Here is a 26,817-nt window from a genome sequence, read left to right on the forward strand (position 1 = left end):
CCATATCATGACAGCTGGGTTTAAACAAGATATTACATGTAAAGTGATCAATGCAGGACTTTATACACAGAAGGCAAGAAAAAAAGTATGAGCTATCTGTGTTAAAAATACTGTTTCTTTTTTCTTTCTTTCTTTCTTTTTTTTTTTTTTTTTTTTGCGGTACGCGGGCCTCTCACTGTTGTGGCATCTCCTGTTGCGGAGCACAGGCTCTGGACGCGCAGGCTCAGCGGTCATGGCTCATGGGCCCAGCCACTCCACGGCATGTGGGATCTTCCCTGACCAGGGCACGAACCCATGTCCCCTGCATCGGCAGGCGGACTCTCAACCACTGCGCCACCAGGGAAGCCCTGTTTCTTATTTTTAATCATAATAATCCAGGAAGATATCAGGAGTCCTTGGAGATTTTTAAGCAGCAAAATTAAGGAGTAGATATGCTACAGAAAAAAATGGCTCTGGCATCAGTTTAAAATAGGGATTGGAGGGAGAAAGACTGAGGGGTAGAAGATCAGTTGGCAGTTGAAACAATAATATAGGCAAAGTGTAATTAGGTTCTAATGACATGGGTTTGAGAATTAACCTCTTTATATCTCTTTCGTCATCTGTAAATGTCAGGATTATAATAGCATCTAATTCATAGGATTTTCATGAGGATTAAATGAATTAACATTTTCAAAGCTCTTATAACTATGCCTTGTTAGTACTTTGTGTTTGTTAAACAAAATTCAAACATGAATGTTGCTTGTATGTCTTTTGCATATGCATGATTTCTAGATTGTTGTAACTGGACATGAATTGTATGCATGTCACATTCTCTGCATAGGCAGTAATAAAGAACTGTTCACTTCAATTGATTCTAGTTATAGTAATATTCAATTGATACTTGTCTATTTAACACCATGAAAGAGACAAGTCTTGGTCTTCTGAGTCAAATACATAATAACACCTTGACTACTCTTCAGCTGCTTATCATCAGTGATGGCAAAATCCCTTTGTATATATCATGTAATTGTAATTGTAGTATATCAGGGGTACAGATATTTTAAAGGTTATGTGCACATAAATGTAAAAAGATTTTTTTGTTGTCTTCAAGTATTTTATTGGAACTCATATTTATTTCCAAGAAGAGACTGTGAGCTATAGTGTTCTAGATGCACCAGTCCTAAATCAAATTATAGATTTTGGCAAGTACACTGTGATGCATAATTCTGTGGCATGCTGCTCCTGTGTCTGATTAAATAAAGCACCTGTTTCTTTATAATCTAATTTTATTTAATTTTGTACTATGAAAAGACACACTTGACTTGATCTAATCTTCTGATTTTACGTGTAAGGGAATTGCTGATTGAGAATAAAATGCTGGTGAAACCTGTCAGAGAACTTACTCAAGTTCAGTTGGCCTGAAATCTTTTGGATCACGCTTTCCTTGGCTTTTCATCACCATTTCTCAAGCTCAGAATTATTGACATTCTTGGTCAGATAATTTTTTGTTATGTGGGGGCTGACTTGTGTACTGTGGGACGTTTAGCAGAATCCCTGGCTTTTACTCACTAGATACCAGGAGAACCCCTTTACTCTAGTTTCAACAACCAAAAATACCTCCCAATATTGTCATGTGTCTACAGAAGAGATGGGGTGAGGATCACCCCTGAGAACAACTGTTCTAAATAATGATTAACAGACACTAAAAGGATGCAGTTTTCCTGAGTCATTCAGCTGGAATATCAATTTGCTCAGGGTTCATCTCAGCAATTTCAGTTTTTCACTAACCTTCTTCAGGCAAGAAGTTTATCTCTCAGGTTTCCCCAAATATGTTAAAAGTATTTTCTTCCAAGTCATTTTACTGGCTTATTAATATTTTAGTTGTCCCATTTAGGAGGTTTCTGTGAAGCAAAACCATCTGGTTGACTCTAAAGCTAATTTCTTCATTTTATATTTGGCCATATGAATGTTGTGCTATTAAAAAAAAAAAACTTTCCACTTCATTTTGCCTCTTTTGAGAATTAGTTAATTTAAATCTGTTCATATTATATTAACAATGCCAAGGGCTAAAGTGGCGTTCAACTAATATTTGTTGAATGCTTGAATGTATGAAAAAATGGACCTCAGTCTCATATGTATTTATGGTGAAAGAATTACCTTTCAGTTCACTTTAAAAAAGGATCTGCTTCTTAATTAAAAAAAAGAAAAAAGAAGGGCCATGTACTCCTCCAGGCCTACTTAACAGGTGAATATTTCTGAGCTACTTTTCATTTTTATAAAAAAAGTAGGGGTCTAGTGGGTATAAAAATAGGGAAAAAAAATCATTAGGTATGAAGCCAGTGAAGTTCTAACAAATGTATACTGCATATTCCAAGTGCATGAGAATCATGATAAGCTGTTTCTTTGCCTTCACAGTGTAGTACTACCTTATGAGAACTTCTCCTATGTAGATATTTGCTCTGGGTTGTTTCACTGTGTTATTTGACTTTCAGAAGACTATTTTCTTTACCACCTTTACTAGTCCAGAGGGCTTGTTACTTTGCAAGTCTCCAGGAACACAGTGCATCAGCTCTCCCTATTGTACATTTTTATCACCCTCATTTTGCAGGACAGAGGTACTTGCAATGCATTTCTGGATTGTGATTTTCCAATAAGTACCCAAATAACACTTAATTGAGAAGTATAACACTGATATATTTAATACTGGCTTTATTAATTGTTCCATATATAATATCTGACCCCCCAAATAGATTGTAAGCTCTCTGTAATTAGGAATTACATCTGACATTCTTTAACTTTCTCTAGTATAAGAATAGAGTCAGAAATCATTCAGTGAATCTGGATTCTCTTCTTGGATGGTATTATTTTATGTATTTAATTATTCAAGAATTTCTAGGAAATTCATTCTAAAGAGAGTTGGCACTTAGCAAATGTTGTCCAAGGAAATAATTAAGGAGTAAATGATATTAGGCCTTAGGTTTTTTATTTGCATAAGTACAGGGATTATTTTCCATAATCAAGGTATTTGGGGTTCTAAGAATAGGTTTCATGCAGTTTGGTAGTATTCTATAATTTTCTAGAAACACAAATTACACAGACGGGGTGATTAGTTTCCCTTTCTGTGTAAAATTCCTTCTTTCCTTTCTTAGGATATATGTGTTAAGCATTAGTCAATGGGATCTTGTGTACCAACTTTTTGACCAAGGCCCATGAGTACAGTAGTGGGCCAGACCTAGAGGTTAAATAATACAGGACCAAGAGAAGAAGATAAAATGAAGATTTCAATGAGAGAAATGCACAGCAAATTCTGGGAGATGGCATTACTGTTGGCAAGAAACACTGATGGTATATTTTGTTCACTGCCTTGACCCCAACAATTAGAACAGTATCTGGAGCATAGGAAACTATCAATGAATACTTTTTCAGTGAATGAGTAGATTAGTGATATTGAAGAACATAAGTTCTTTAAGCATAGGACTTTGACATTGAGTGGGTGTGTTGGAGGGATGAGGAATGAATTTCTATGTACTTCATAAGTGACCTTCCAGGTCTAACTAATTTGAAGCTTCTCTAAACCATTTTGATTTTAGGCTGATTATTGTGGGAAAGGAGAAGCATCTCAATACCTAGTGTTTTATTACTGGCCTTGCAACTTATGTTTTATTAAATCCTTACTATAGGTATTTCAACTCTCTTTGCTTTAAATATAAGATAAATTCCTTTGCTGAGTATAGTACTTTGCTTTTCCATTAAGTACTCATATTTGTTGTTTGTTTTTGTTCTCACGGCAATCCTACAAAATGAGTTTTTATTTCCTCCATTTAACAAGTGAAGCTTGTAAACTGAGTTGTATGAACTAGCTTCATCCGCAGCCTTCTTATTTCAAAAATCCATCTCCTTTCCACATCATGCTGAATCAGTGATCAGTTTCTATGGTTCTCTTTGTAATGAGCATCTATTAACTGTAGAGGCCTAAGTCTTTCAGGGCCCATTTGGATATATAGTAAAACTGCAAATCACAAATGTTTATCAAGTTATAGTAGCAACTTGGCCACATAAGTGATAATGGAGATGATGGATACCTTTGTTTTCAGGAATCAATTTTAAAGTCATAATGTAAAATGAATTGGGATTTTAAAATTTAGAAGTATGTAGTAGCACATTTCACTGGTTCCTATTTTGTCTTTTTGTGAGTGATAGTGTTTCACTTAGGGTCCTTTTCAGAAAATAAAATTCACCCTATATGGGTGAATGAAGAGATTTTAAGGAAAGAATTCCTAATCAAGACAGAGAAAAACAGAATGATCCTACAGGAATGAGGTCTGTGGAGAATAATTGACAAATGGAGGATAATTAACTCAAATACTGAGGATTGGATAATTAATTTTTGAAACATTATCTCTATCTGTATCCATAATCATGCCAGTCTACGTAATTTTCTTCCAATAGAGAATATATGGTTCAATTGGAGAATACATTTGGAATTATAAAAACATCTTTATCTACAATTTGATCCTGCAGAATTTAGTTTTGCCATGAAAGACATTAACACCAAATATAATGTTTTGTGGTCTTTGAAAGGAGAAACTACAAATACTGTGAACATACCATAAACATTTGAATATCAGTTAGATCTGACAACAGTTATTCCTAGTGGCATATTATTTTCCATGAATGTCTGCCATTTCATGATCTTGCTGCATGAAAAAAAAACAAAACTCTGTGCTATGACCACTCTAATCCTGTCACTGCTAGGAAGTCCCAACAAATCCTTAGTATATAATGCTATTTTTATATTGTCCACTGCTTTCTGTCAGTGATGGAAAACTTCTGAGTTCCTGAGTTCATTCTAGTCACTGATCAGTGGCAGCTCTCAGTAGACAAAAGCCAGTTCTGTCAACAGAAGGTGTTGACTTGGGAGAGGAAAACTGTCTGCTACAACCATGGGGTGACACCTGGAACAAAATCACCTTCAAGGTCATGTTTTTGTGTTTTGCTTTCTATATGTGAGACCTTATAAAAGCCTAAAAATGTTCTAACAGTCTGAGATAAAATATATAGCAGGAGTATTTAGCAGAGAGTTAAAAAAATTAGCTACTAGATATATGTGAGTGGGCTTATAGTATTAATTCTCAAATGAAATGTTTCCTATGAATCAAGAAACCTCCATATTAATTCTCATCTTGAGGGAGGGGACATCATTTTTATCCTTTTGTTGTTATTGTTTTATTGTTAATTTTGCCCATAAAGAAATATCCTAGTTTTCTAGATAGGTAAGTATACTTTAGTGAAATGCATCCAATGTTTTTCCTACATTTTCCTTTTAATTATTTTTACTTTCGACCTAAAATTTATATTATTCTGTCAGTCAAGTTGCTTTGTTTAATTGTCTATTTTATTTGATATGCATTCAGCAATCAAAGTCTGAATGAAAATATTCTCTAAAATGAACTCTCTGCTGTTCCACACCTTTGCGAATGCAGTTTTCAGCACTTAATCAGCTTTATGGGCTAAACAATTCTTCATGATTTACTGCATAGAAAAGGGGTATCTTGCCTCATGAGTGGGAGTAGAATATACCTTTGGATTCTAGGGTGCTATTTATATAATCTGAAATACACCTCTCAACCACTGTTTCAGTTGTCAAATGCCAAACTAAAGATGTTAGCAAATTTTGTGTTTTTTGTGGATATGATTATTATGTGATTATAAATATTATTGTAACTATAAAATCAGTGTACACTCAAATGCAATAAAATCCTATTTAATATTCTAAATATATTATGATAATCACTAATTTAAAAATCTGAGAAAGATTTTAACTAAATAACTAGCTTATGTTAAGTTGTTCTCTTCCCAGGATACAGAGGACATATAGGACATTATAACCTTAGTTGAGATGCGAGATGCTTTTACCTATGCAGCAATGAGCCTGCTCAACATGCACATGAGAGCTCAGTAATTGGAGAATGAGAAGTCTGCAAGTCCTGGATAAGGGAATAAATGAGTGGAATGATCTGAGGCTAACAGAACTAATCTAGGGAAGCCTGTGAAGCAGCCAACACTAGCATGGAGGTTATAGCAGATGTGTGTGTGTGTGTGTGTGTGTGTGTGTATACGTCTTATATATTAGATATAAAAATTAGACATAGAAATGAAAAGCGTTACCAGTAAGGAAAGGTAAATTTGGGGTAACTTGAAAAAGACACCAGGGAAAAGAAGAAAGTATTATTGACTGCCTTCTCTTCATTTGGCTCTGGATACACCCAGTTTTATGCAAATCACACAATAATCAGCAAGTTTGGTTCTTGTAAATAACTTCCTTAAGTTATGAATAATTAATATCAATCTTTAAGTTGTTAATTGGTTATTGTCAATAACTGCCTTAGGTTTTCAGCACTAGGATGTGGTTGGGCTGGGCTCTGTCAGACCAGAAGGTCTGCTCTCTTGTCACATCCTCCAACAAAAGGATGCATAATAGTCGGGGACAAAAAAAGGGGCCAGTGTGTTGACAGATTTGCCTAGTTACAGGTAGAATGTATTGGTCTGTTTATTGGGAGAGAAGGTAGTTGGAGAAGATTAAGGGAGATGGAAATATGTGAGAGTTCAAAGAGGGATGGTAAGGAAAACTTAGTGACTTCTGAAAACACAGGATCAGCTATGTGAAATAGAGAGCATAGTAGCTAGTCCCCATATTATGTTAATGCTTAGTTATGCATAAGGTTATTTGTACAAAGCCTCCAGTTGTCAATCAGACATATGTGGCATCAGTGGGATCACACCTTTTGACTTCCCTACTTTTCCAACCTAATCAAAGGCAGTGGCACTAATAGTGACCTCAGGGCAGTAGATAAAAGTGACCGAACAAGCGGATCCTTCCAGTTCCAATCACATTTAGCCAAGATCTGCTGGGCTGCTTCTGGCTGTGTTTACAAGTTAAAGACAATAACTTCCCTAAAGCTGTGTATTTAATTAAGTGGGTCTGAATGTCTCCCAAGACAAGGAGTTGAAGTATGTACAACACACACATTCCAACTCAAAGTCCAAGTGTGTTATTTCCGAGAGCTCAGTTGCAAAATATGATTATAAAATGCCTCAAATTTAGCTGATAGATTTTCCATTGATGTTTAGAAGCACAAAAATGCATTATTTGTACAGCTTCATTTATTTCATACTTTTTAATAGATGGTAAATAAATTGCACCTTTTTGTTAAATGGTAAGAAGTTAAAAATAAAAGGCTGAAGAAAAAATGGGCATTATATCCAGAATTATTCCTCACTATTGCAAATAAGACACAAAGTATCCAACTTATGTATGAAAAGCATGCATTCAATTCAATAAATGTAACACTACTAATTGAAACGAGGGAGTCAGCTATATGGTAAATACGTAACAAGGTAGAAATTGGTAATTACCATGTGATTGGTAGCACACAAATAGAATGCAGGTTAGGAAGGGCTCAGTAGATTTAAGGCAGAAATGAGTCTCCACATTACCTCATTGACAATTCTAGTGATGACTAAAACAAAGGAACCCATAAAAACTTACAAGAAGGGATGTGATTTGGTTATGGAGAATAATCAGTTCTAAAGCAGAATGTTGTCACATCTGAATCACATAGCCCTTCCTAATGCCCATTAAATTCTTCATAAACTCTCTTCTCCCCACCCCACCCCCCAAAAGACTAAGATAGAGTTTACACAAAACTTCTATGATGCAGTTTGATGTATGTGTGTGTGTCTATGAATATGTCTCTTAGTCTCTCATGCAGTTTAAAAGACCTGCATCCCTAAATTATGGCTTTATTTCTCTATTTTCTTCACTATTGAGTTTCTTGGAAAAGTAAACTTGCTAGTCCATACTCACTATGTCCAATTTTTCCCATTTCCATTTTAATTCCATTTCTATCACTCTGAAACTCTTTCTGCTTAAACCCTTTAGTCACCTCCAATCCCCAAACTTGGTGGCCCTTCTGCAGTTTCCCACCTACTTAGCCTTAACGCTTCTCTCTGTACATCATTCGTTCTTACAGTTCTTTCCTCTTTGACATCCTTCATACCCCTGTCCTAAACGCTGACTGTTCTGGCAGTTCCTTAACCATCTCTTCCATACATTCTCCCATTACTCGCCTCTTGAATATAGAAAACATGAAGACCTCTATTTTCAGTCTTCCCAGCTGGTGATCCGTTGTGTCTCTTGACGTTAATTGTAACAGATATACCCTGACTTAGGTTACATCTCTAGTGTTCGATGTTCATCTGTGTTTAATTCATTCAACAAATTTGACAATATTTATTGACTCTCATGTGCTAGGCACTGTTTCCATTGAAGTGATACAATTATGATCTTGTCCCTACACAAAAAGGACATAGTATTCTCAGAGAAAATAGGGTCTACTCAGGTGAATAGACATTAATGAGAGAACCACACAGATAAATATAAAATTATGTTTATGGCAACTGTCACAGAGGAGAGGCATATGGTCCTATAAACACTTAAAACTTTACCAGAGAGATCAGCAAATGCTTCCCTGAGGAAGCCTTCAGTTCTCTGGATAAAGACTCAAGGATCACTCCATCACCCAAATGTTATTTTCTTTCCAGGTGACCTGTGCCTTATTGGGGGGTGTAGTTTCCATGTCCTGATGGCTGATGTGCCCAGGAGTATCACCCCTAGATGGGTGAGATTTCAATATTTCCATCTTTAATATAGGATCCCTATACTATATCCCTAGGACATGAAGATACTTCAGATAATATGCTACATTGTATCACTGTTTAGCACCCTCAACGTAAGAGTCGGGCCATACACACATATCAAATATAGATGGAAATATATTATCGTACTTTTTTCTTTAGATATAATTACATATCACTGAAAATATACTGTATAGTGATTAAAATGTACTATCTTTGCTACTCATATCATGAATGGTCCCTTATATTTTGTTTTCAAATCAGTTCCAAATACCTTTTTTATTACTCATTGAAACTGGTCAAAATATCTACCTAATTGTAATAGATTGCTGATTTGGTGCTTTAACTGGTAAACAAAAGGTATGGGGGCTTTTGATCACAAAGGAGATTTAGTGTTCAGATTCCAAAATTTCTAGCTATTTTGCCAAATAAATAAATGGTCATAATTATGACAAACAATATTTCTTTGTAATAGGGGACTTTGGATACATCTTGTGAACTTAAATTAACTAAAGATCTTGAAGAAAGATGAAAAAGAGTGAGGAAGAATTCCTTTTTCATAAAACTGTCAATGAAAAATTACCATTAATGTGTTAACTTGGCTGATGTGATTTGAAGGATAGTGCCTCTTTGTGACAAAAACTACATACACACTTAAAAACTATGTGTGACTATTTATGTTTTCAGTAAAAATATATATATATCTTATGAACATTTCAGGTCCTAGGTAATTTTATATCAAAAATTAATATTCAAAGCCACAAGAATTTACTGCATTCATACTATATGCAATATGGGAAGCCATGATATCCCAAGCACATTTTTTGGGAAAGAGCCTTATTTGTTTCCAATTTATTAAAGGAAAAATTAATCCAGAGAAGGAAAATTATCTTTACTATCTTAGATACTCTATATAACTACCTTTTTAAAAAATAGTCTCTCTATCATTTGCATTTCAATCAATGGACAAGCAGTATTGAGTACCCACTTCACGTTCAATTCTGGGCTATGCATGAGATTACAAAACACAATCCTTGACCTTGAGAAGTTTTCCATCTGGTTGGTAAGATAAGGATCGGGCTTAAGACACAATTAAAGAAATACATATCGACTCTTGATGCAAGGTCTCCCCTCTTATGCTCAGCCATTCATACTTTAACATTCTTTATTTTCCTCTTTTGACTATTGACTCTAGTCCAGGGCAGAAAGTGTCTATTTTGAGCAATGAAAATATAGGACGTTAGTTTGAAAGAATGTGGACAAAAAACAATTCAAGTGTAAAAATCCATATAGAGCCAAGAGATTCCTATAGGGAAAAATAATGTTTTTCCTGCTAAATTTTGAATGTATTCTCTAGGGTAAGCTGGGTTTTTGTATCTAGAAAAAGTTTTGCTTATTTGAGTTTTAAAACTCTTCTTTTGCCCATGTTTACCTGTAGGCATCTACAATTGCAGAAAACTTTCTTTAGAATTGTGATTAACTCTTGGCATCACCTAGTATGCTTTGCTACAATATTTAAGTAGAAAAAATGAAGGATAGCATGATAAAACATAAGAGTAAGACAAATTTTTTTTTTTTTTTTTTTTTTTTTTTTTTGCGGTACGCGGGCCTCTCACTGTTGTGGCCTCTCCCGTTGCGGAGCACAGGCTCCGGACGCGCAGGCCTAGCGGCCATGGCTCACGGGCTTAGTTGCTCCGCGGCATGTGGGATCTTCCCGGACCAGGGCACGAACCCGTGTCTCCTGCATCGGCAGGCGGATTCTCAACCACTGCGCCACCAGGGAAGCCCAAGACAAATTTTTTAACTTACAATTTAATATATACTAAGATGGCAAACCATTTTATACCTTTATTTAGATCCACTGTCTTAATGCTTTCAAAGAATGCTTTAATATAAGTTAAGGGAATTATTTAATTCACATTAATATATTCTTTGAAAAAATAAATAGTCATCATCTATAAAATAAATTATAAAAATCACACCAAAGTATATATTGAGAAGAGATTTGAAAATTCTGTTATAAATGGAAACTAAGGCTGTAACTTTTTTTTCTTAGGTTTTGCTAGCCTAAGTTACCACCTAATAGACAGCAGGTATTTCCACTAAATTTAAATTGGTTAAGTGAAAAGAAAATCAGAAAAAATCTTTGCAACTTTCAAATTTCAAATATATTTCTACTGTCTTCATTCTGAAGATTGATTTGAAAAGTATTGTGTTTCTAAAGGAGTTAGTCAACTAGGTTTATGATATGGAAATAACCTAATTAGGATTAGCAAACATTTTCATCTTTTTAAGCAAATCATCACATTATTAAAACTAAGCTGCATCAAAATAATTTAGTATTTAGAGATTTTATTTTTTAAAATACAAATTTTTAATGGCTCACTGATATTCACATGTATTAATATTTATAAATGAACACAACCAAATAACTTTAGAAAATCTAATGTGATGGCATTTCAAATCAACATAGGACAAGGTAGAATACTTAAAGGCCCATTTTAAACATTATTAATAATTCAGTGCCACCAGCCTTTATGATAACTTACTAAGAACATTCAGTTGGCTAACTTCATCTCAGTAATCATAAGATAGATAAATAAGACACAGTCCTTGCCCTTGAGATGATAGCAGTCTAAAAGTTATGATCAGCAAATATTTTTACATCATCTTTATTTGGATATAATTTACATACCCAATGTGTACATACATAATTTAGATATAATTTACATATACTTTTATGTGTAGTTTGATAAATATATATATATTACTCTTGTAACCATTACCCCATATAAGATATATAATATTACCTTCGCCCTAGAAATTTCCCTTGTGATCCTTTATAGTCACCTCTGGCTCCAAACAATGACTGTTCTGATTTTTTTCCCCACCATAAACTAGTTTTTGTCTATTCCAGAAATGTTATATGAATGAACACATATAGTGACTAGGAAATATTTTTCCATAAGTCTTTCATGATCCTGCATGTCTTTTGTGAGCAGAGGTACTGACTGTTTTTTCCAAAGGTGTTTGTATAGTGAACAACCTTGGAAGCTAGAGATAATGTCTTCTTCCTGAGAAAAGAGCAAGTTTGTTATTGTTCAGTGCATTAGAGATAATGTGTCCCTTTGGGGTAAAGTCAAGCTGGTTTAATGCCCATTATAATGGATTCAGGCTCCCGAAGCTCCCAGGTTCCTCTCCTGTAACATAACCCACTGTTTGGGCAGGTGTGGTGCTCTAGCTAATCCTGCTGCTGTGAGTAACAAAGTCCTTTGTCTGTGACCCAAGAGTCTTGTGTCTTCTGCCAGCATGAATGAAACTTACAAGCTTACACATTGAATAAAATCTCAGATCCTTCGCAGTTCTTGGCACCAGTATGTATTCTTTTGTGTCTGGTTTCTTTAGCTTAATGCTTTTGAGAATTATCCGTGTTGTTTTCCAAATTAATCATTAGTTCCTTTTCATTGCTGAGTTGTACTAATTGCACGATTATATCAAATAGGTTTATCTGTTCATTTGTTGATGCATATTTGAGTTGGTAGCAGTCTAGAAGTCAAGATCTGCACATTTTCTAAGTAGTAGTTTTTATACCATGTAATCCAATAGAGATATTTATAAAATGCTGTTAGAATACAGAAGAAGCAGTGATTAATCATGTAAAAGAAAACCTCAGAGATGGGTTCACATTTGAGCTGACCTTGAAGAATGAATCTAATCTTCTTGAGTATAGAAGCCTGGCCTGTTGACCTATTAGAAAAAAAAAAAAAAGTTCTACTCAAGTTTCTTTATATGCATGCATTTTATATATGTATATCTGTGCATAAGAATTTTCTCTTTTATTTCCAAAAGTTGTATGCTTCAGTTCATCAGCATGATCAGTCACTAGTGACACTATAAAGTTTTGAGGGGTTATTAGGGTACTGTCCACCCTCCCTCCTACTTAATAAATTAACAATAATTTAACTAATATGGGTTATTTATGTTTTCCCAATCTTATGCAGAGAATAAGTAAGAGCATCTTAGGAAGTGTTGCTCTTTTTATTGGTTTACAACCTACAGTCTCGGTAAGTATCCTTGTTTGGCAACTATAGCTTCAAAGCAAGTTTTCTGAATCTCTGGTCTTTCATACAAGCAGAAAGCTGTCCTGCAGCCTCTCCAATGTAGAAATCCCCTAAGCAGCTACTGCCCGGCCCATGCTCCAGTCTCCATCCTCTCAGTGCTCTTGTCAAAGACATCCTGATTCAGAGGACTTTGTTGGTGACAGAAGATGTAGTTCTATACATTTTGACTAATCATAATTCTTGGATCTTTGTATTTATTCTTTGTATAAAATGGTCTCCCTTAGAAACATTTGTTTCAAGCTAACTGTATATCTTATATTAAGAAGCCCCTCGAAGAAATAAAATTATTATAAATGAGTTTTATAATTAAAGAGATGAGTAACATATGTGAAATAATTAATAGCTAATTATGTTACTGACAGAGGTATATAGATAGTGGTTGAGTGTAAAATTTGGAACCAAACTGCTGGTTTGAATTCTGGCTCTACAATTTACTACCTTCGTGATCTTTCATGAGTTACTTGACTGCTTTAGACCTTCTGTAAAATGAGGATGATTATAATAGTATCTACTTCACAAGGATATTATGAGGATTATATAAAAAGTATAATGCACTAATGACATTGCCTGGTGCATGTTAAGTAATATGTACATTTGCTGTTGATGATGATTATGATGATGAAGAAGAATGATTATTTTAGTTGTAGTAAGTTCCATGAAGGAAGAGGTAAGAATAAGCACTGTGTGTTTGTGTTAAATTGAGACACAGATTTGGACAACTGCTTCATAGGTGCTTATTGGGGGAGTAATGAACAATAAATTGGAAAGGTAAACTGGGTTAGATTATGACACTTTGAAAATGAGGCTAAATTTAAACACAATGTGCTATACAGTTGGAAGCTTTTGAAGGTTCTGGACTGTATAAAATGCATGTTTAAGAATGATCAGTCTCTGGGCTTCCCTGGTGGGGCAGTGGTTGAGAGTCCGCCTGCTGATGCGGGGGACACGGGTTCGTGCCCTGGTCCGGGAAGATCCCACATGCCGTGGAGAGGCTGGGCCCAGTGAGCCATGGCCGCTGAGCCTGTGCATCCGGAGCCTATGCTCTGCAACGGAAGAGGCCACAACAGTGAGAGGCCCGCGTACTGCAAAAAAAAAAAAAAAAAGATCAGTCTGGCAGTAGCACTAAGAGAGGGGCCATTAGAAACATCAAAGAATGAAGTCATCATATAGGTGTGAGGCAAAGGGGTGGTGGTGAGAGTAGAACAAAGCTAGTTAGGATAGAGAGAATGGGGAGGGAGGATAAGAAAAAAATATAGTTCAGCTGTGGGAGCAGGAAGAATACCATCATTAACTGTTGGTTTAGCTGGACTGCAGAAAATTGATGATTGAATCTGGATTATTTAGCAATCTGTTAATGATAAAAATCCTGGTAACTGACCTTTATAGTATTACAAGATTCTGAATGGCAAAACAAGACTGAATTGTGTTTATTATAGTTTTGATGATAATTATGATTATTTTTCTAATTAATTGGAAACTGGCCATCTGTTCATGTTATAAAAGACATTACTAGACTTCATATTTAATTAACGCGAGTATTACATTTCACAGCCATGTTGGAAAGAAGACTTTTTCTGCAACCCTTAAAACATGTTTTATTTTTTCACTCTAAGATTGTAACTGAAGTTATGCTAATACTTGAACTTTTATAAGTGACCCTTTAGGTAATATCTCCATTTTATGTTTAAATTCTTAAAATTCTAAAGCAGCTCTATGAAAAATAAATACTGTTAGAATATTTCCTCAATAGTCTGTTAATTTTGTCTTATACATTTTTTATAACAATATTAAGCTACGATGTAATAAATATTTAAGTGCTCACTCTTTGTTCTGTCATTACAGTGTTTGTCCCTTCAGTTTTGGGGAGTGCTAGTAAGTATACAGTGTGGTCTGTGTAAGGTGATGTTGTAAGTATGAAGCAGTGTAGTTTGGTGGGAAAAAAAGGAAAAAAGAACATCTTCTTTTTTTTTTTTTTTTTTTTTTTTTTTTTTGCGGTATGCGGGCCTCTCACTGTTGTGGCCTCTCCCGTTGCGGAGCACAGGCTCCGGACGCACAGGCTCAGCGGCCATGGCTCACGGGCCCAGTCGCTCCGCGGCATGTGGGATCCCCCCGGACCAGGGCACGAACCCGTGTCTCCTGCATCGGCAGGCGGACTCTCAACCACTGCGCCACCAGGGAAGCCCGAACATCTTCTTTTTAAAAAGCATCTTCTTAAAAAAAACCTGCTCAGATATTTGCTAGGTTTATGGCTTGAGCAAGTCACCTTAGCCATTTGGATCCTACATGTAACAGGGACATCAGTCCTGCTTTTTAAGGGTTCTGTCAGGAATTATATGGATTATAAGGGAAGTATGGAATTCAGATTATATGAAATTTATGAGAAGCCTTATGTATAAATATTGGTCATTATTATTATTTTTTGCAAGGTAATATATCAGACATATTAAAACATTATGGGTTCCAATTCTTACTGTTGTCACTCCTGGCTTTTCTCTCTCTCAGCTAATTCCATTGCCATTTAAAAGTATACTTGTTGGTTCTCTGGTGGCACAGTGGTTGAGAGTCCGCCTGCCAATGCAGGCGACACGGGTTCGTGCCCCGGTCCGGGAAGATCCCACATGCCGCCGAGCGGCTGGGCCCGTGAGCCATGGCCGCTGAGCCTGCGCGTCCGGAGCCTGTGCTCCGCAACGGGAGAGGCCACAACGGTGAAAGGCCCGCGTATCACAATTAAATAATAAATAAAAATAAAAATATACTTGCTTAAGTCTTTCAGCTTTGTTTTTTCGCCCAACCTAGATCTCATGAAAGGTGAATTTGGGATTAGCATGAGTAATTTTCCAGTGTCTAGGGAGGCCTTATTGAGCTAAGCAGGTGACTACAGATATTGGCACCTGCAGTGAGGGAACAGGTGTTAGTCAAGCTGTAATAAAATTTTTAGGACTTACAACTTTGTACTTTTCCAACTGAAATGACACAGTGCTCCATAGTTTCTTTTTTTAAGGCAAAAAGGAACTTGTCCTTTTCACTGCTAATTTTCTCATAAAGTACCAAGCACATGAGCCTCATTCTTTTTTCCCTGGGTTAAGAGTGTCAAGTGTGCTGCAGCACGGCTGGGCTTTATTTGCTGCTCTCTGCAAAGAATGGACAACCAGCAGTTTCTGAGCTTCTCACCTGACTGCTTTCAAGCTGCTGAAGGGGAAAGAGCAACAAGTCAATGTGGCAAAAGTTTCACGTGGAAAGGTCTGTCCAGTATTAGAATTTTAAAAGTAAAAACTCAAAATGAAATATATGTGCATAAATATCAAGGTAAGAATATATTAGTGATAGATCTGGAAAATGAGGCTTCTCATACACACACACACACACACACACGTATACATATTTGAAGAACAGAATTTGCTTCTTCTTTGTGTGTATATGTATATAGACACATAAAACATATATATATATTTATTCTTATGACATAAATAGCTTCATGACTCAGATCACTTTTATTCATGGACCTATTAAAATGTGTATGCTATTCTATGCTAGAGTTTATTTCTGTGTAATATTTGAGAGGAAATGTAGAATTGTGATTAAGACACAGTCTCTGCAGCCACACTGCCTAGGTTTGAATGCATGGTTGTTTTTAAAGAACCACTTATTAGTGGTAGGACTGTAGGTACCTTTTGGTACCTTAGTTTCCCTATCTGTAAAAGTGGAAATAATAATCATACTTACTTCATAGAATTGTTTTGAGGATTAAATGAGTATATATACACACACAATCACATATACACAAATACATATGTACACATATATATTGCTTAGAATAATGAGTGTATAGTAAACACTATATATCAATATTATTTATTAAACAAGTAAAATCATATTTCTATATAAAAGCAAAGAAAATGTCATACAGATTTTCAGTGGTAGTTGTTTTTATAGTCTTCTAAATTAAGGCATGACATTTTCAAAAAATAAAATGATAAGATGCTAAAATGGCATAGCAATTCAATAAAGAGGGCAAGACTTCTACTTTAGAAGTAGAATAGAACAATAGAACAAGACTTCTACTCTATTTACTGTCCTTTTTCCTTTAGAAGTCTTAGCTGTAACTGAACTAGAAAAATTTTCCTACTAATCATGTCACCTCTAGAGGTACAATGCTGTTAAACGACCATTTCTATGAATCATAACACTGTAGAATTAACAGAAATCTTAGATATCAAATAGTTCACTCAGCCTCTTTATTTTGGGGCTCAGAAGACTGAGACCAAGAAAATCAAAGGCTTTTCTTAAGGTCAGGTAGCTATTTAATTCCAAAACCATGTTTACTAACTTTTAGCATTGTACCTTTTCTTTTCTTTTAATTTTTATTGGAGTAGAGTTGATTTACAATGTTGTGTTAGTTTCAGGTATACAGCAAAGTTAATCAGTTAAACATATACATATATCCACTCTTTTTTTTTTAGATTCTTTTCCCATATAGTCCATTACAGAGTATTGAGTAGATTTCCCTATGCTAAACAACAGGCTCTTATTATCTATTTTATATATTGTAGTGTGTATATGTCATCCCAATCTCCCAATTTATCCCTCCCCCCATCCCCTGATAACCATAAGTTTGTTTTCTACATCCGTGACTCTACATCTGTTTTGTAATAAGTTCATTTATACCCTTTTTTAAAGATTCCACATATAAAGAAATAGCATATGATATTTGTTTTTCTGTGTCTGACTTACTTAATTCAGTATGAGAATCTCTAGGTCCAACTATGCTGCTGCAAATGGCATTATTTTGTTCTTTTTTATGGCTGAGTAATATTCCATTGTGTATATGTGCCATATCTTCTTCATCCATTCCCCTTTTGATGGATATTTACATGTCCTGGCTATTGTAATAGTGCTGCAATGAACATTGGGGTACATGTATCTTTTTGAATTATGGTTTTGTCCGGGTATACGCCTAGGAGTGGGATTGCTGGGTCATATGATGGTTCTATTTTTGGTTTTTAAGGAACCTTCATATTGTTCTCCATAATGGCTGTACCAATTTACATTCCCACCAACAGTGTAGGAGGGTTCCCTTTTCTCCACACCCTCACTAGTATTTATTGTTTATAGATTTTATGATAATGGCCATTCTGACCAGTGTGAGGTGATACCCATTGTAGTTTCGATTTGCATTTCTCTAATAATTAGTGATGTTGAGCATCTTTTCATGTGCTTTTTGGCCATCTGTATGTCTTCTTTGGAGAAATGTCTATTTAGATCTTTCCCCCATTTTTTGACTGGGTTATTTGTTTTTTGATATTGAACTGTATGGACTGTTTGTGTATTTTGGAGATTAATCCTTTGTCAGTTGTTTCACTTGCAAATATCTTCTCCCATTCTGAGGGTTGTCTTTTTGTTTTGTTTATGGTTTCCTTTGCTGTTCAAAAGCTTTTAAGTTAACTAGATCCCATTTGTTCATTTTTGTTTTTATTTTTATTACTCTAGGAGGTGGATCAAGAAAGATCCTGCTGCAATTTATATCAGAGTGTTCTGCCTATGTTTTACTCTTAGAGTTTTATAGTGTCTGGCCTTACATTTAGATCTTTAATCCATTTTGAGTTTATTTTTGTGTATGGTGTTAGGGAGTGTTCTAATTTCATTATTTTACATGTAGCTGTCCAGTTTTCCCAGCACTACTTATTGAAGAGACTGTTTTTTCTCCACTGCATGTTCTTGCCTCCTTTGTCATAGATTAGTTGACCATAGGTGCATGGGTTTATCTCTGAGCTTTCAATCCTGTTCCATTGCTCTATATTTCTGTTTTTGTGCCAGTACCATACTATTTTGATTACTGTAGCTTTGTATTATAGTCTGAAGTCTGGGAGCCTGATTCCTCCACCTCCGTTTTTCTTTCTCAAGATTGCTTTGCCTATTCGGAGTCTTTTGTGTTTTCATACAAATTGTAAGATTATTTTGTTCTAATCCTGTGAAAAATGCTATTGATAATTTGATAGGGATTGCATTGAATCTGTAGAATGCTTTGGTTAGAATAGTCATTTTCACAATATTGACTCTTCCAGTCCAAGAACATGGTATATCTCTCCATCTGTTTGTGTCATCTTTGATTTCTTTCATCAGTATCTTATAGTTTTCTGAGTACAGGTTTTTTGCCCTGCTGTAGTACCTTTTCAACTACAGTAACATACTTGAGACTTACTCATGGTGGCCAAATGAAAAACAAAATTTGCTTCTCATTTGAGCCAGCATACAGTGAAGCATATGTGTTGTATAACTTTTTGTTTTGATATACTTTCACATTTACAGAAAAGTTATAAGAATAGTACTAGGAACTTCTAACACCCTTAACCCAGATTCCCAATTATTTACATTCTGTTTCATTTATCATTCATTTATATATGTGTTTATATATACGTTTATTTATGATTTTTTCTGAATTGTTTAAAAATAAATTGAAGACATCTATCTCTTTTAAATACTTGAATGTGTATTTCCTAAAAACAAGTCACATAACTGCCTTGATAACATAATTATCAATGATCAAAATGAGAAAATTTAACATTGATAAAATATTATCTAATCCACAGTTTATATTTAAGTTTTATCAATTTTCCCAATAATGACCCCTTTCTCTGTTTTGTTTTGGCTCAGGATGCAAGCTGGGGTCAAGCATTCTGTTGAGTTATCATGTCTCTTTAGTGTACTTTCATTTGGAACAGTTCCTTAACCATTTTGTCTTTTTTGACCTTGAGATTTTTGAAGAATGCAGAACAGTTATTTTGTTGAATATACCTCAATTTTTGTCTATCTGATGTTTCCTCATGATTAGGTTTAGGTTATGCATTTTTGGCAGGGCCACCACAGAAGAGATAACATGTCCTTCTCAGAGCATCCCATCAAGAGGCCCATGATGTCAATTAATTCCAACATTGATGATGTAAACTTTTGTCGCATTGGGTCTGCCAGGTTTCTTCACAGTAAAGTTACTATTTTACCCTTTCTAAATTAGGATTGATTTGTGGAAAGGTACTTTGAGATTATGTAAATATGTCTTTCCCACCAAACATTTACCCACTAGGTTTTGCATTCATTGATAATTTGTAACTTCATTATTGCTTACATATTTATTAGTTGACATTCTACTGAAAGGAAAAGCTTTCTCACATCTTCCATTTGTTTATTTGTTTGCTTGTTTGTTTATTATATCAGTAGAACTCATGTATTCTTGTTTTATTCTATGGGTGTGATCTATTACTATCATTATTTATTCTTATCTTCAAATTGTCCCATATTTGTCCAGTGAAAACCACTTCAAACTAGCCTCTGTGTCCTTTCAATATTCTTCCATCATTCTTGAGAATTTCCTTACTTTCCAGCACATGTTATTCTAGCATCACCTTGTGCTTTTCCTGGTGAGGGCCTGGAATCAGTCTTTTTATCCAAGTAGCCATGATTCTATTTCCAAGTAAATGGTGTTTAGAAGTCAAGATCTGGATGCTATGTGTACTCATTCATTGCTCACTCCTGATGTGTCATTACTTCAGGGTTCTCTCAGTGAGCAGCATTAGTAAATATATGTCTATATTTATTTCTGTATCTGTATACCTATCTATTAAAAATCATGAGATGTTGGTTAAAGGGTACAAAGTTGCAGTTATGCAGGATGAATAAATCTAGAGATCTAAGCAACAACATGATGAATATAGTTAATAGTACTTTATCAAATACTGGAAATTTGCTAAGAGAGTAGGTTTCAGGTGCTCTCATCACACACAAAAAATGATAACCATGTGAGGAGATAGTATGTTAATAGCTTGACTGTAGTCATCTTTCCACCATGTATATGTATACCAAATCATCATGGTCTACACCATAAATATATATAAATTTATTAAAAAATAAAAACCATGAGTTCATGCTGATATCTCTAATTCTATCTCAAACACAGGATACATTCTCATCTTTCCATTTCCATGTTTGTAACTTCCTTTTCCAACAGTGAGAAACCTGGCTTCCCATTGCATTAAACATACATATTTATTTACTCAACTTGGAATACTCAGAAGGTAATTTCAGAATTGCTAATCCATTCCATAGCAAAAAGCAATCCCACTAACTAGAATTCAATATTTTCAGTTTATTTTAGGGATAAGATTTATTAGAACAACATAATTTGTGCATAAATCTCAAATGTACAGTTCATGAGTTTAGACAGATGTCTGTACCCATATAACTCATATCCCACAAAGGCATAAGGCATTTCCATCACCTTAGAAAGTCCCCTATGCCCCTTCCCATCCCCTCCATAGCAGCCATTTTTCTGGTTTCTATCATCATAGACTGGTTTGGCCTATTCTAGAACTTCATATGAATGGAATCATGAAGTGTATATTCTTGTATCTGGTTTCATTTACTCATTATAATAACTATGGAATTCATCTATGTTGTTATGTATATGTATAGTTTGTTTCTTGTTATTGCTAAGGAGTATTTCACTGTATGATTATGCCATAATTTGTTTATCTACTCACTTGTTGATGGGCATCGAGTGTTTTCTATTTGAGGCTAATATAAATAAAGCCACTATGGATATTTTTGTTCAAATATTTTTGTGACCATATGGATTCCATTTCTCTTGGTTAAATGTCTTTGATTGGAATTGGTAAAATCATAGGTAAAGATGTGTTTAATTTCATAAGAAATTGCCAAACCTTCTATTAAAGTGGTTGTACCATTTATGCTCTTACCAGCAATGTCTGAAAATTCTGGTTGCTCCATATCCTCACCAACACTTGGTGTTGTCAACTGTTTTTAACTTTAGCCATTCAAATGTTTATGTAATGGTATCTTACTGTGATTTTAATATACGTTTCTCTGATGACTAATGGTGTTGGGACTTTTCTGTGAGATTATTGGACATTTCTATATCTTCCTTTGTAAAGGGTTGATTTAATTTATTTTCATTTTCTAAACTGTTTTTTTTTTTTTTTTTGGTCTGTTTATTAGTGAGTTGTAGAAATCCTTTATATATTATGGATGTAAGTCTCTTGGCAGATATATGTTTTGTAAATATTTTCAAACAATGTCTGGCTTGCCTATTCCTTTTTTTAAATGATGTCTTTTGATGAACAGAAGTTTTTACTTTTAATAATTTCTAAATTATAAATTTTTATGGTTATTACTTTATATATCCTTTCTAAAAAATAACTTTTTCATCCCGGTTGTGAATTTATTCTCCTATGTTTTCTTCAGGAAGTGTTAACTTTTAAATTTAGGTCTAATATCCATATTGAATTAATTTTTGTATATGATGCAAGGTAGGGGAAGCCTAGATTTTCATTATTTTAAAGAAATTTTTCCCACACATAGTTTCATTGTGTTTTTCCTGGATATTAAGAAAAACTTTTTGGGGTAGCAAGTGATTAAAACCAACTCAAGCTAGATTAAGCAAATGGGAATTTATTTGCTCACTTTGCCAGGAAGAGTAAGACATATCTCATAGGATCAAAAGAAGATACATAAAGGCCAGGACTTCAAGAGCTAGAACTAGGATGGATATTCCAGGGCTCTCTCTAGTCTTTTCTCATATCTGCTTATCTCTGCATCACTTCATTGTGCAGACCACTTTCCTCTGCAGGCCAGGGGAGATGAATGCTGTCAGCCTCATTCATCACAGATGCTCATTCTTCCAGTGTCACTATAGTTGTCCTAAGGAAGGACTCTACTTGGCACTGCTTCAGTCACATGCCCTCTTCCTGGGCTGGTCACTGTTGCTTGAGAGCTCAGAACCTAGGCGTAATCAAGTCCAGGCCCAATGGCAGTGGGATGGTGCTACCATCAGAAACAACATGGAATGAGGGAGAGAGAGTTCCCCAAGGATAGGCTTCTGGACATTCCAAATATTATATGTCCCACCAAGATTCCTATTTTTAAAAAATGGCTTTTTACAATGTATAAAATAAAAAATTAAATTAAAAAATGTCTTTTTATATATGGGATTTATTTATCTTTCACGGAACTCTTAATTAAATATATTCAGGTGCAGTAAAGCTAGATTTCTATTCTGCTTATCTAAAACTGAAGTGTGAATTAATTAGATACTTTGAAGAACTAAAATGTATGCAAATTTTATGAGAATAATGTACCTCCTAAATGTTAAAGTTTAACACATCAAAGTCCATCATAATGTGAATGATGCTGAATGAAGTGGAAGAGCAGTCAGATTTTTTCATTTTGACCTGTCTCCACTTTCCTCAAATTATAATGAAAAAATTGGATTGTCAATACCTCAATATAATAAATCATTGGGAGAGTAACCATGGTTCAGTGATTAGGACAAGATTTATATACTTAGAGTGCCCATAATTTTCCAGAACTTTAAAGCAAGGCTGATGATGTTCAACCCACAGGTTTAATTGACAATAAAAGAAGTGGTTCTTATTGGAAATCATTTAGCACCTCAAGGCTTGCATTTGAAGGAGAAAACTTGAGAGTTCATTGTAGTCAAATAACTATCTCAGCCAAAGTTACCTACTTCTATAATATTTTCTTTGAAGTGTGGTCGAGTAAAAAGATGGCCCCATAGAAAGCCTTGAAATGATAATGTAATCGACAGCATAACTGACTTTCCTGGGTTGGATTCACTAAAGAAATCTGACATCAAAAGTAGTATTTTAGACAGGCTTTTGTCTAAGTATAAAAATGTAACCATCAGGGGATAGAGATGGAGGACCTCTTTAAGTGACAGGCCCAGAGGTTATTTTCCTATTATGAGAGGAGGATCCAGCTGGGAAGGTTCTTCCCACCTTAGCCTGACTGTCTTCCTCAGCATTCCACTTGCTTCAGTTTTGCTGTCTTCACTCTGCCCACTGTGTACAAAAGCTCCCCTTCATGGCTGCCATTGCTCCCCCATCCTCTAGGTATTATAATCCCATTAATTTTCAGATTTAGGTGGAAAGTCTCTTTTCTTTGTTCCTTGAGACAGCTTTTCAAAATAAAGTTTTACCAATGAAAAATGAACTAGGAGGGAGGGGAAAGACACACAACAGCTTAAAAATTGAGATGTTTATAAAATCTGCTTTCTGATCCTATTTTTAAGGGTCTAGTCATAGATGGGGTTAATTAATATAGAACAAGGGACATTCAACTCCTATTTCCTTTTCCCTGCTTCAGATCCATTTGCTTTGTTCTTTGTGGCCATATGGTGCAATGATAGTTGCCATCTTAGAGCTCTCAGCAAACTATTAGTTTTTTCCATGAAAAGAAGTTGACTTTCCTGCTTGCTTTGGCAGCATGTTTACTAAAATTGGAATACTACAGAGAAGATAAGGATGGCCCCTGCAAATTCGAGAAGCATTTTGTATTTTTATGTGATGTACAGCATGGTGACTATAGTTAATAATACTGTATTACATATTTGATAGTAGCCAGGAGAGTGGATCTTGATAGTTCTCATCACAAGAAAATAAATTTGTGACTATATATGGTGATTGATATTAAGTTGACTTCTTGTGGTGATTGTTTTGCAATATATACAGATATTGATTAATTATTTTGTACACCTGAAACTAATATAATGTTATGTCAATTATACCTCAATTTAAAAAGAAAAAAAATAAGTTGATTTTCTTTTTTTTTTTTTCTCATTTCAAATGGCAATCTCTCTTGGGGAGCACCTGAGCTTCTATTTTCTGTTAGGGGGGTATTTTCAGTTCTTGGTTTATTTACAGAATCAAAGTAACGAAGAGTCTCTCTCTCCTTTTCATATATGATTGATTTGTTGTGACTGTCTGGAGTGCTGTATTGAGAAGCCATCTGGAGGTGCATCTGGGTCCCTCAGGAAGGAGAACTGTGATTAATTAATAATGGCTGTCATGAGCTTAAGAGTAGCTGCACACTTGCCACATATCTGTCATTTCTCTCAATTCCATCAATGGTAAAGCATTTGTTTTGATTTGATTTTTATTTCTACTCAGGTTATCAGCCTTGGGAATTCCAGTGGTTTTCTTTTTTTTTTTTTACTAATCCCTCAGATACTGTTGTGGTGGTGGGGGAACACATCTAAATATATATTAGAATACTTTTCTCCCTGTTGAATTAAAACCTCCTTAAGAAGGAGCAGGTTCTCTCTACAAAGTCTGAGGCATTAAACATACAACAAAAACAAAGTAAATATTTAAACTTTTTTTCAAATTGTTCATCCCATTAAGTCACACTTAAACTCTTCAGTTTTAAGAAGAAATGTTTCCTTATTTTTAACTCGAGTTATAATCCCAGTGAGACAAATGGGATTTCTCTTTGCTCAACAGTTTCTGAAGTTTGGTTTAGCTTTAAGCCACTAAAAACTTAAAGGGTTGTATTTAGACGGGAGAATTTGGACTGAAGTCCTTTCATTGGTGTCTATAACATCAAATGGTTTAGGATTTTTGCACTGCACTCTGGGAAGCCTTGAGGCCTTTGAGGTCCATTCCCTTAGGCCCCAAAGACTGACCGATGCATTTGCTTATTCATTCATTCCTCATTCCCTTCCATTTATTCAACAAACCTTTGAGTATTTAGTATATGCTGGTGTGGGGGTTCAGGGAGCCCATATCCTCCAAGAGTTTTGGTGTAGAAGACTGAACAGTAATAAGCATATGGCCACATGTGACAAAGGCTATGTTCACAGTGACATGGGAACTTATGGAAGGGAACCATCCAGACTGGGGACAGCAGTGGCTCTAGGGAAGCCTTCATAGAGGAGCTGAAGGATGAATAGAAGTTAATCACACAGTGAGAACAACCAAGTGTGGAAAACCCTTTCAAAGTATTTTTAAAAATTCGATTCCTTCCTGAAAACAGATTTGGCCTCCTGGAATTTATCTTGGAGCTAAAACAATCTCCACTAGATCCACTGCAATGTGGGATCTAGAGTGCTGATTCCCTTGTAGGTATCACAGTTAGATTCATTCTTCCAGTGGAGACGTGGTGTGGTAGAGAGTGAGGTACAGAAAGTGCACTGTTGTTCACTCATCAGTTTTCTTTAGTTAGCGGTTACTTAGGCTACTAAGATGTAATTCTTTAAATATTTTCGTGCACATATTTTATAAATGTACATTGTCTTAGTCTGCTCTGGCTGCCATAAAAAAATATGCAGACTGGATGGCTGAAACAACAGAAATTTATTTTCTCACAGTTCTGGAGGCTGGAAGTCTGAGATCAAGGTACTAGCATGGCCACATTCTGGTAAAGCTTTCTTCCTGGCTTGCAGATGGCCACCTTCTTGCTGTGTGTTCATATGGCCTTGGCCACCTTCTTGCTGTGTGTTCATATGGCCTTTCCTTAGTGCCTGCTTGGGGAATGAGAGAGAGAGAAATCAGGCCTGAAATTATTTAAATATTTAGAATTTTAAAAGACTTTTAAGTTCTAATCAGGTAAATAATTGCAGTTATTAAATAAATGTTCTGGTAAATAATAAAAATAAAAATATAACTTCATAGGTTGACAGTAGTATACCACGACCAGTTTGTTCAGTGAACCTTGTATGGCAAAGCTCTTTTATGTTCTTTGCTTCATCAAAGAATGTCAGATCAGCAGGAATATCCTTACATGTCTTCCAGTGGCGTGGAACTTAGTATTTAAAAAAATGAGAAAATAATCTTAACTAATATGTTGCTTTTAAGGGTTTTCTCTAGGGAGAAGACACACACAATGTGTATATACCCACATACACACACATGCATGTTACACACATGTATGCATATATGTGTATACACACTTGCATTCACACATATGAATGAATACATACACACATGCACGCATACTATATAATTCCCTGTGTGTGTTTTTGTGGTGTGGACCATTACCTATAGAAAGGCTATATGTTAGCATTTAGGCATACAGCTCAATAAAATGTACTACTGCTTGTCAAACCAGCATGTTAGCAACAGATACAGAACAGTGTTTTTTTTTTTTTAATAAGAAAAGGGTTAGAATTCAGGTAAATACTGGCCCTCTGTAGTTATACATCATGTACAGTGCA

General features: G+C 35.1%; 1 protein-coding gene and 1 pseudogene across 2 annotated transcripts in view; both read left to right on the forward strand.

Annotated features, from left to right (window-relative positions):
- Positions 1–26,817, forward strand: part of ARHGAP24 (Rho GTPase activating protein 24) — a 771,354-nt gene that overhangs the window by 319,788 nt on the left and 424,749 nt on the right. The window lies entirely within an intron of this gene.
- Positions 24,077–24,164, forward strand: LOC131759014 (U6 spliceosomal RNA; annotated as a pseudogene).

The sequence above is a fragment of the Kogia breviceps genome, chromosome 6 (genome assembly GCF_026419965.1).
Source record: "Kogia breviceps isolate mKogBre1 chromosome 6, mKogBre1 haplotype 1, whole genome shotgun sequence".
NCBI lineage: Eukaryota > Metazoa > Chordata > Mammalia > Artiodactyla > Physeteridae > Kogia > Kogia breviceps.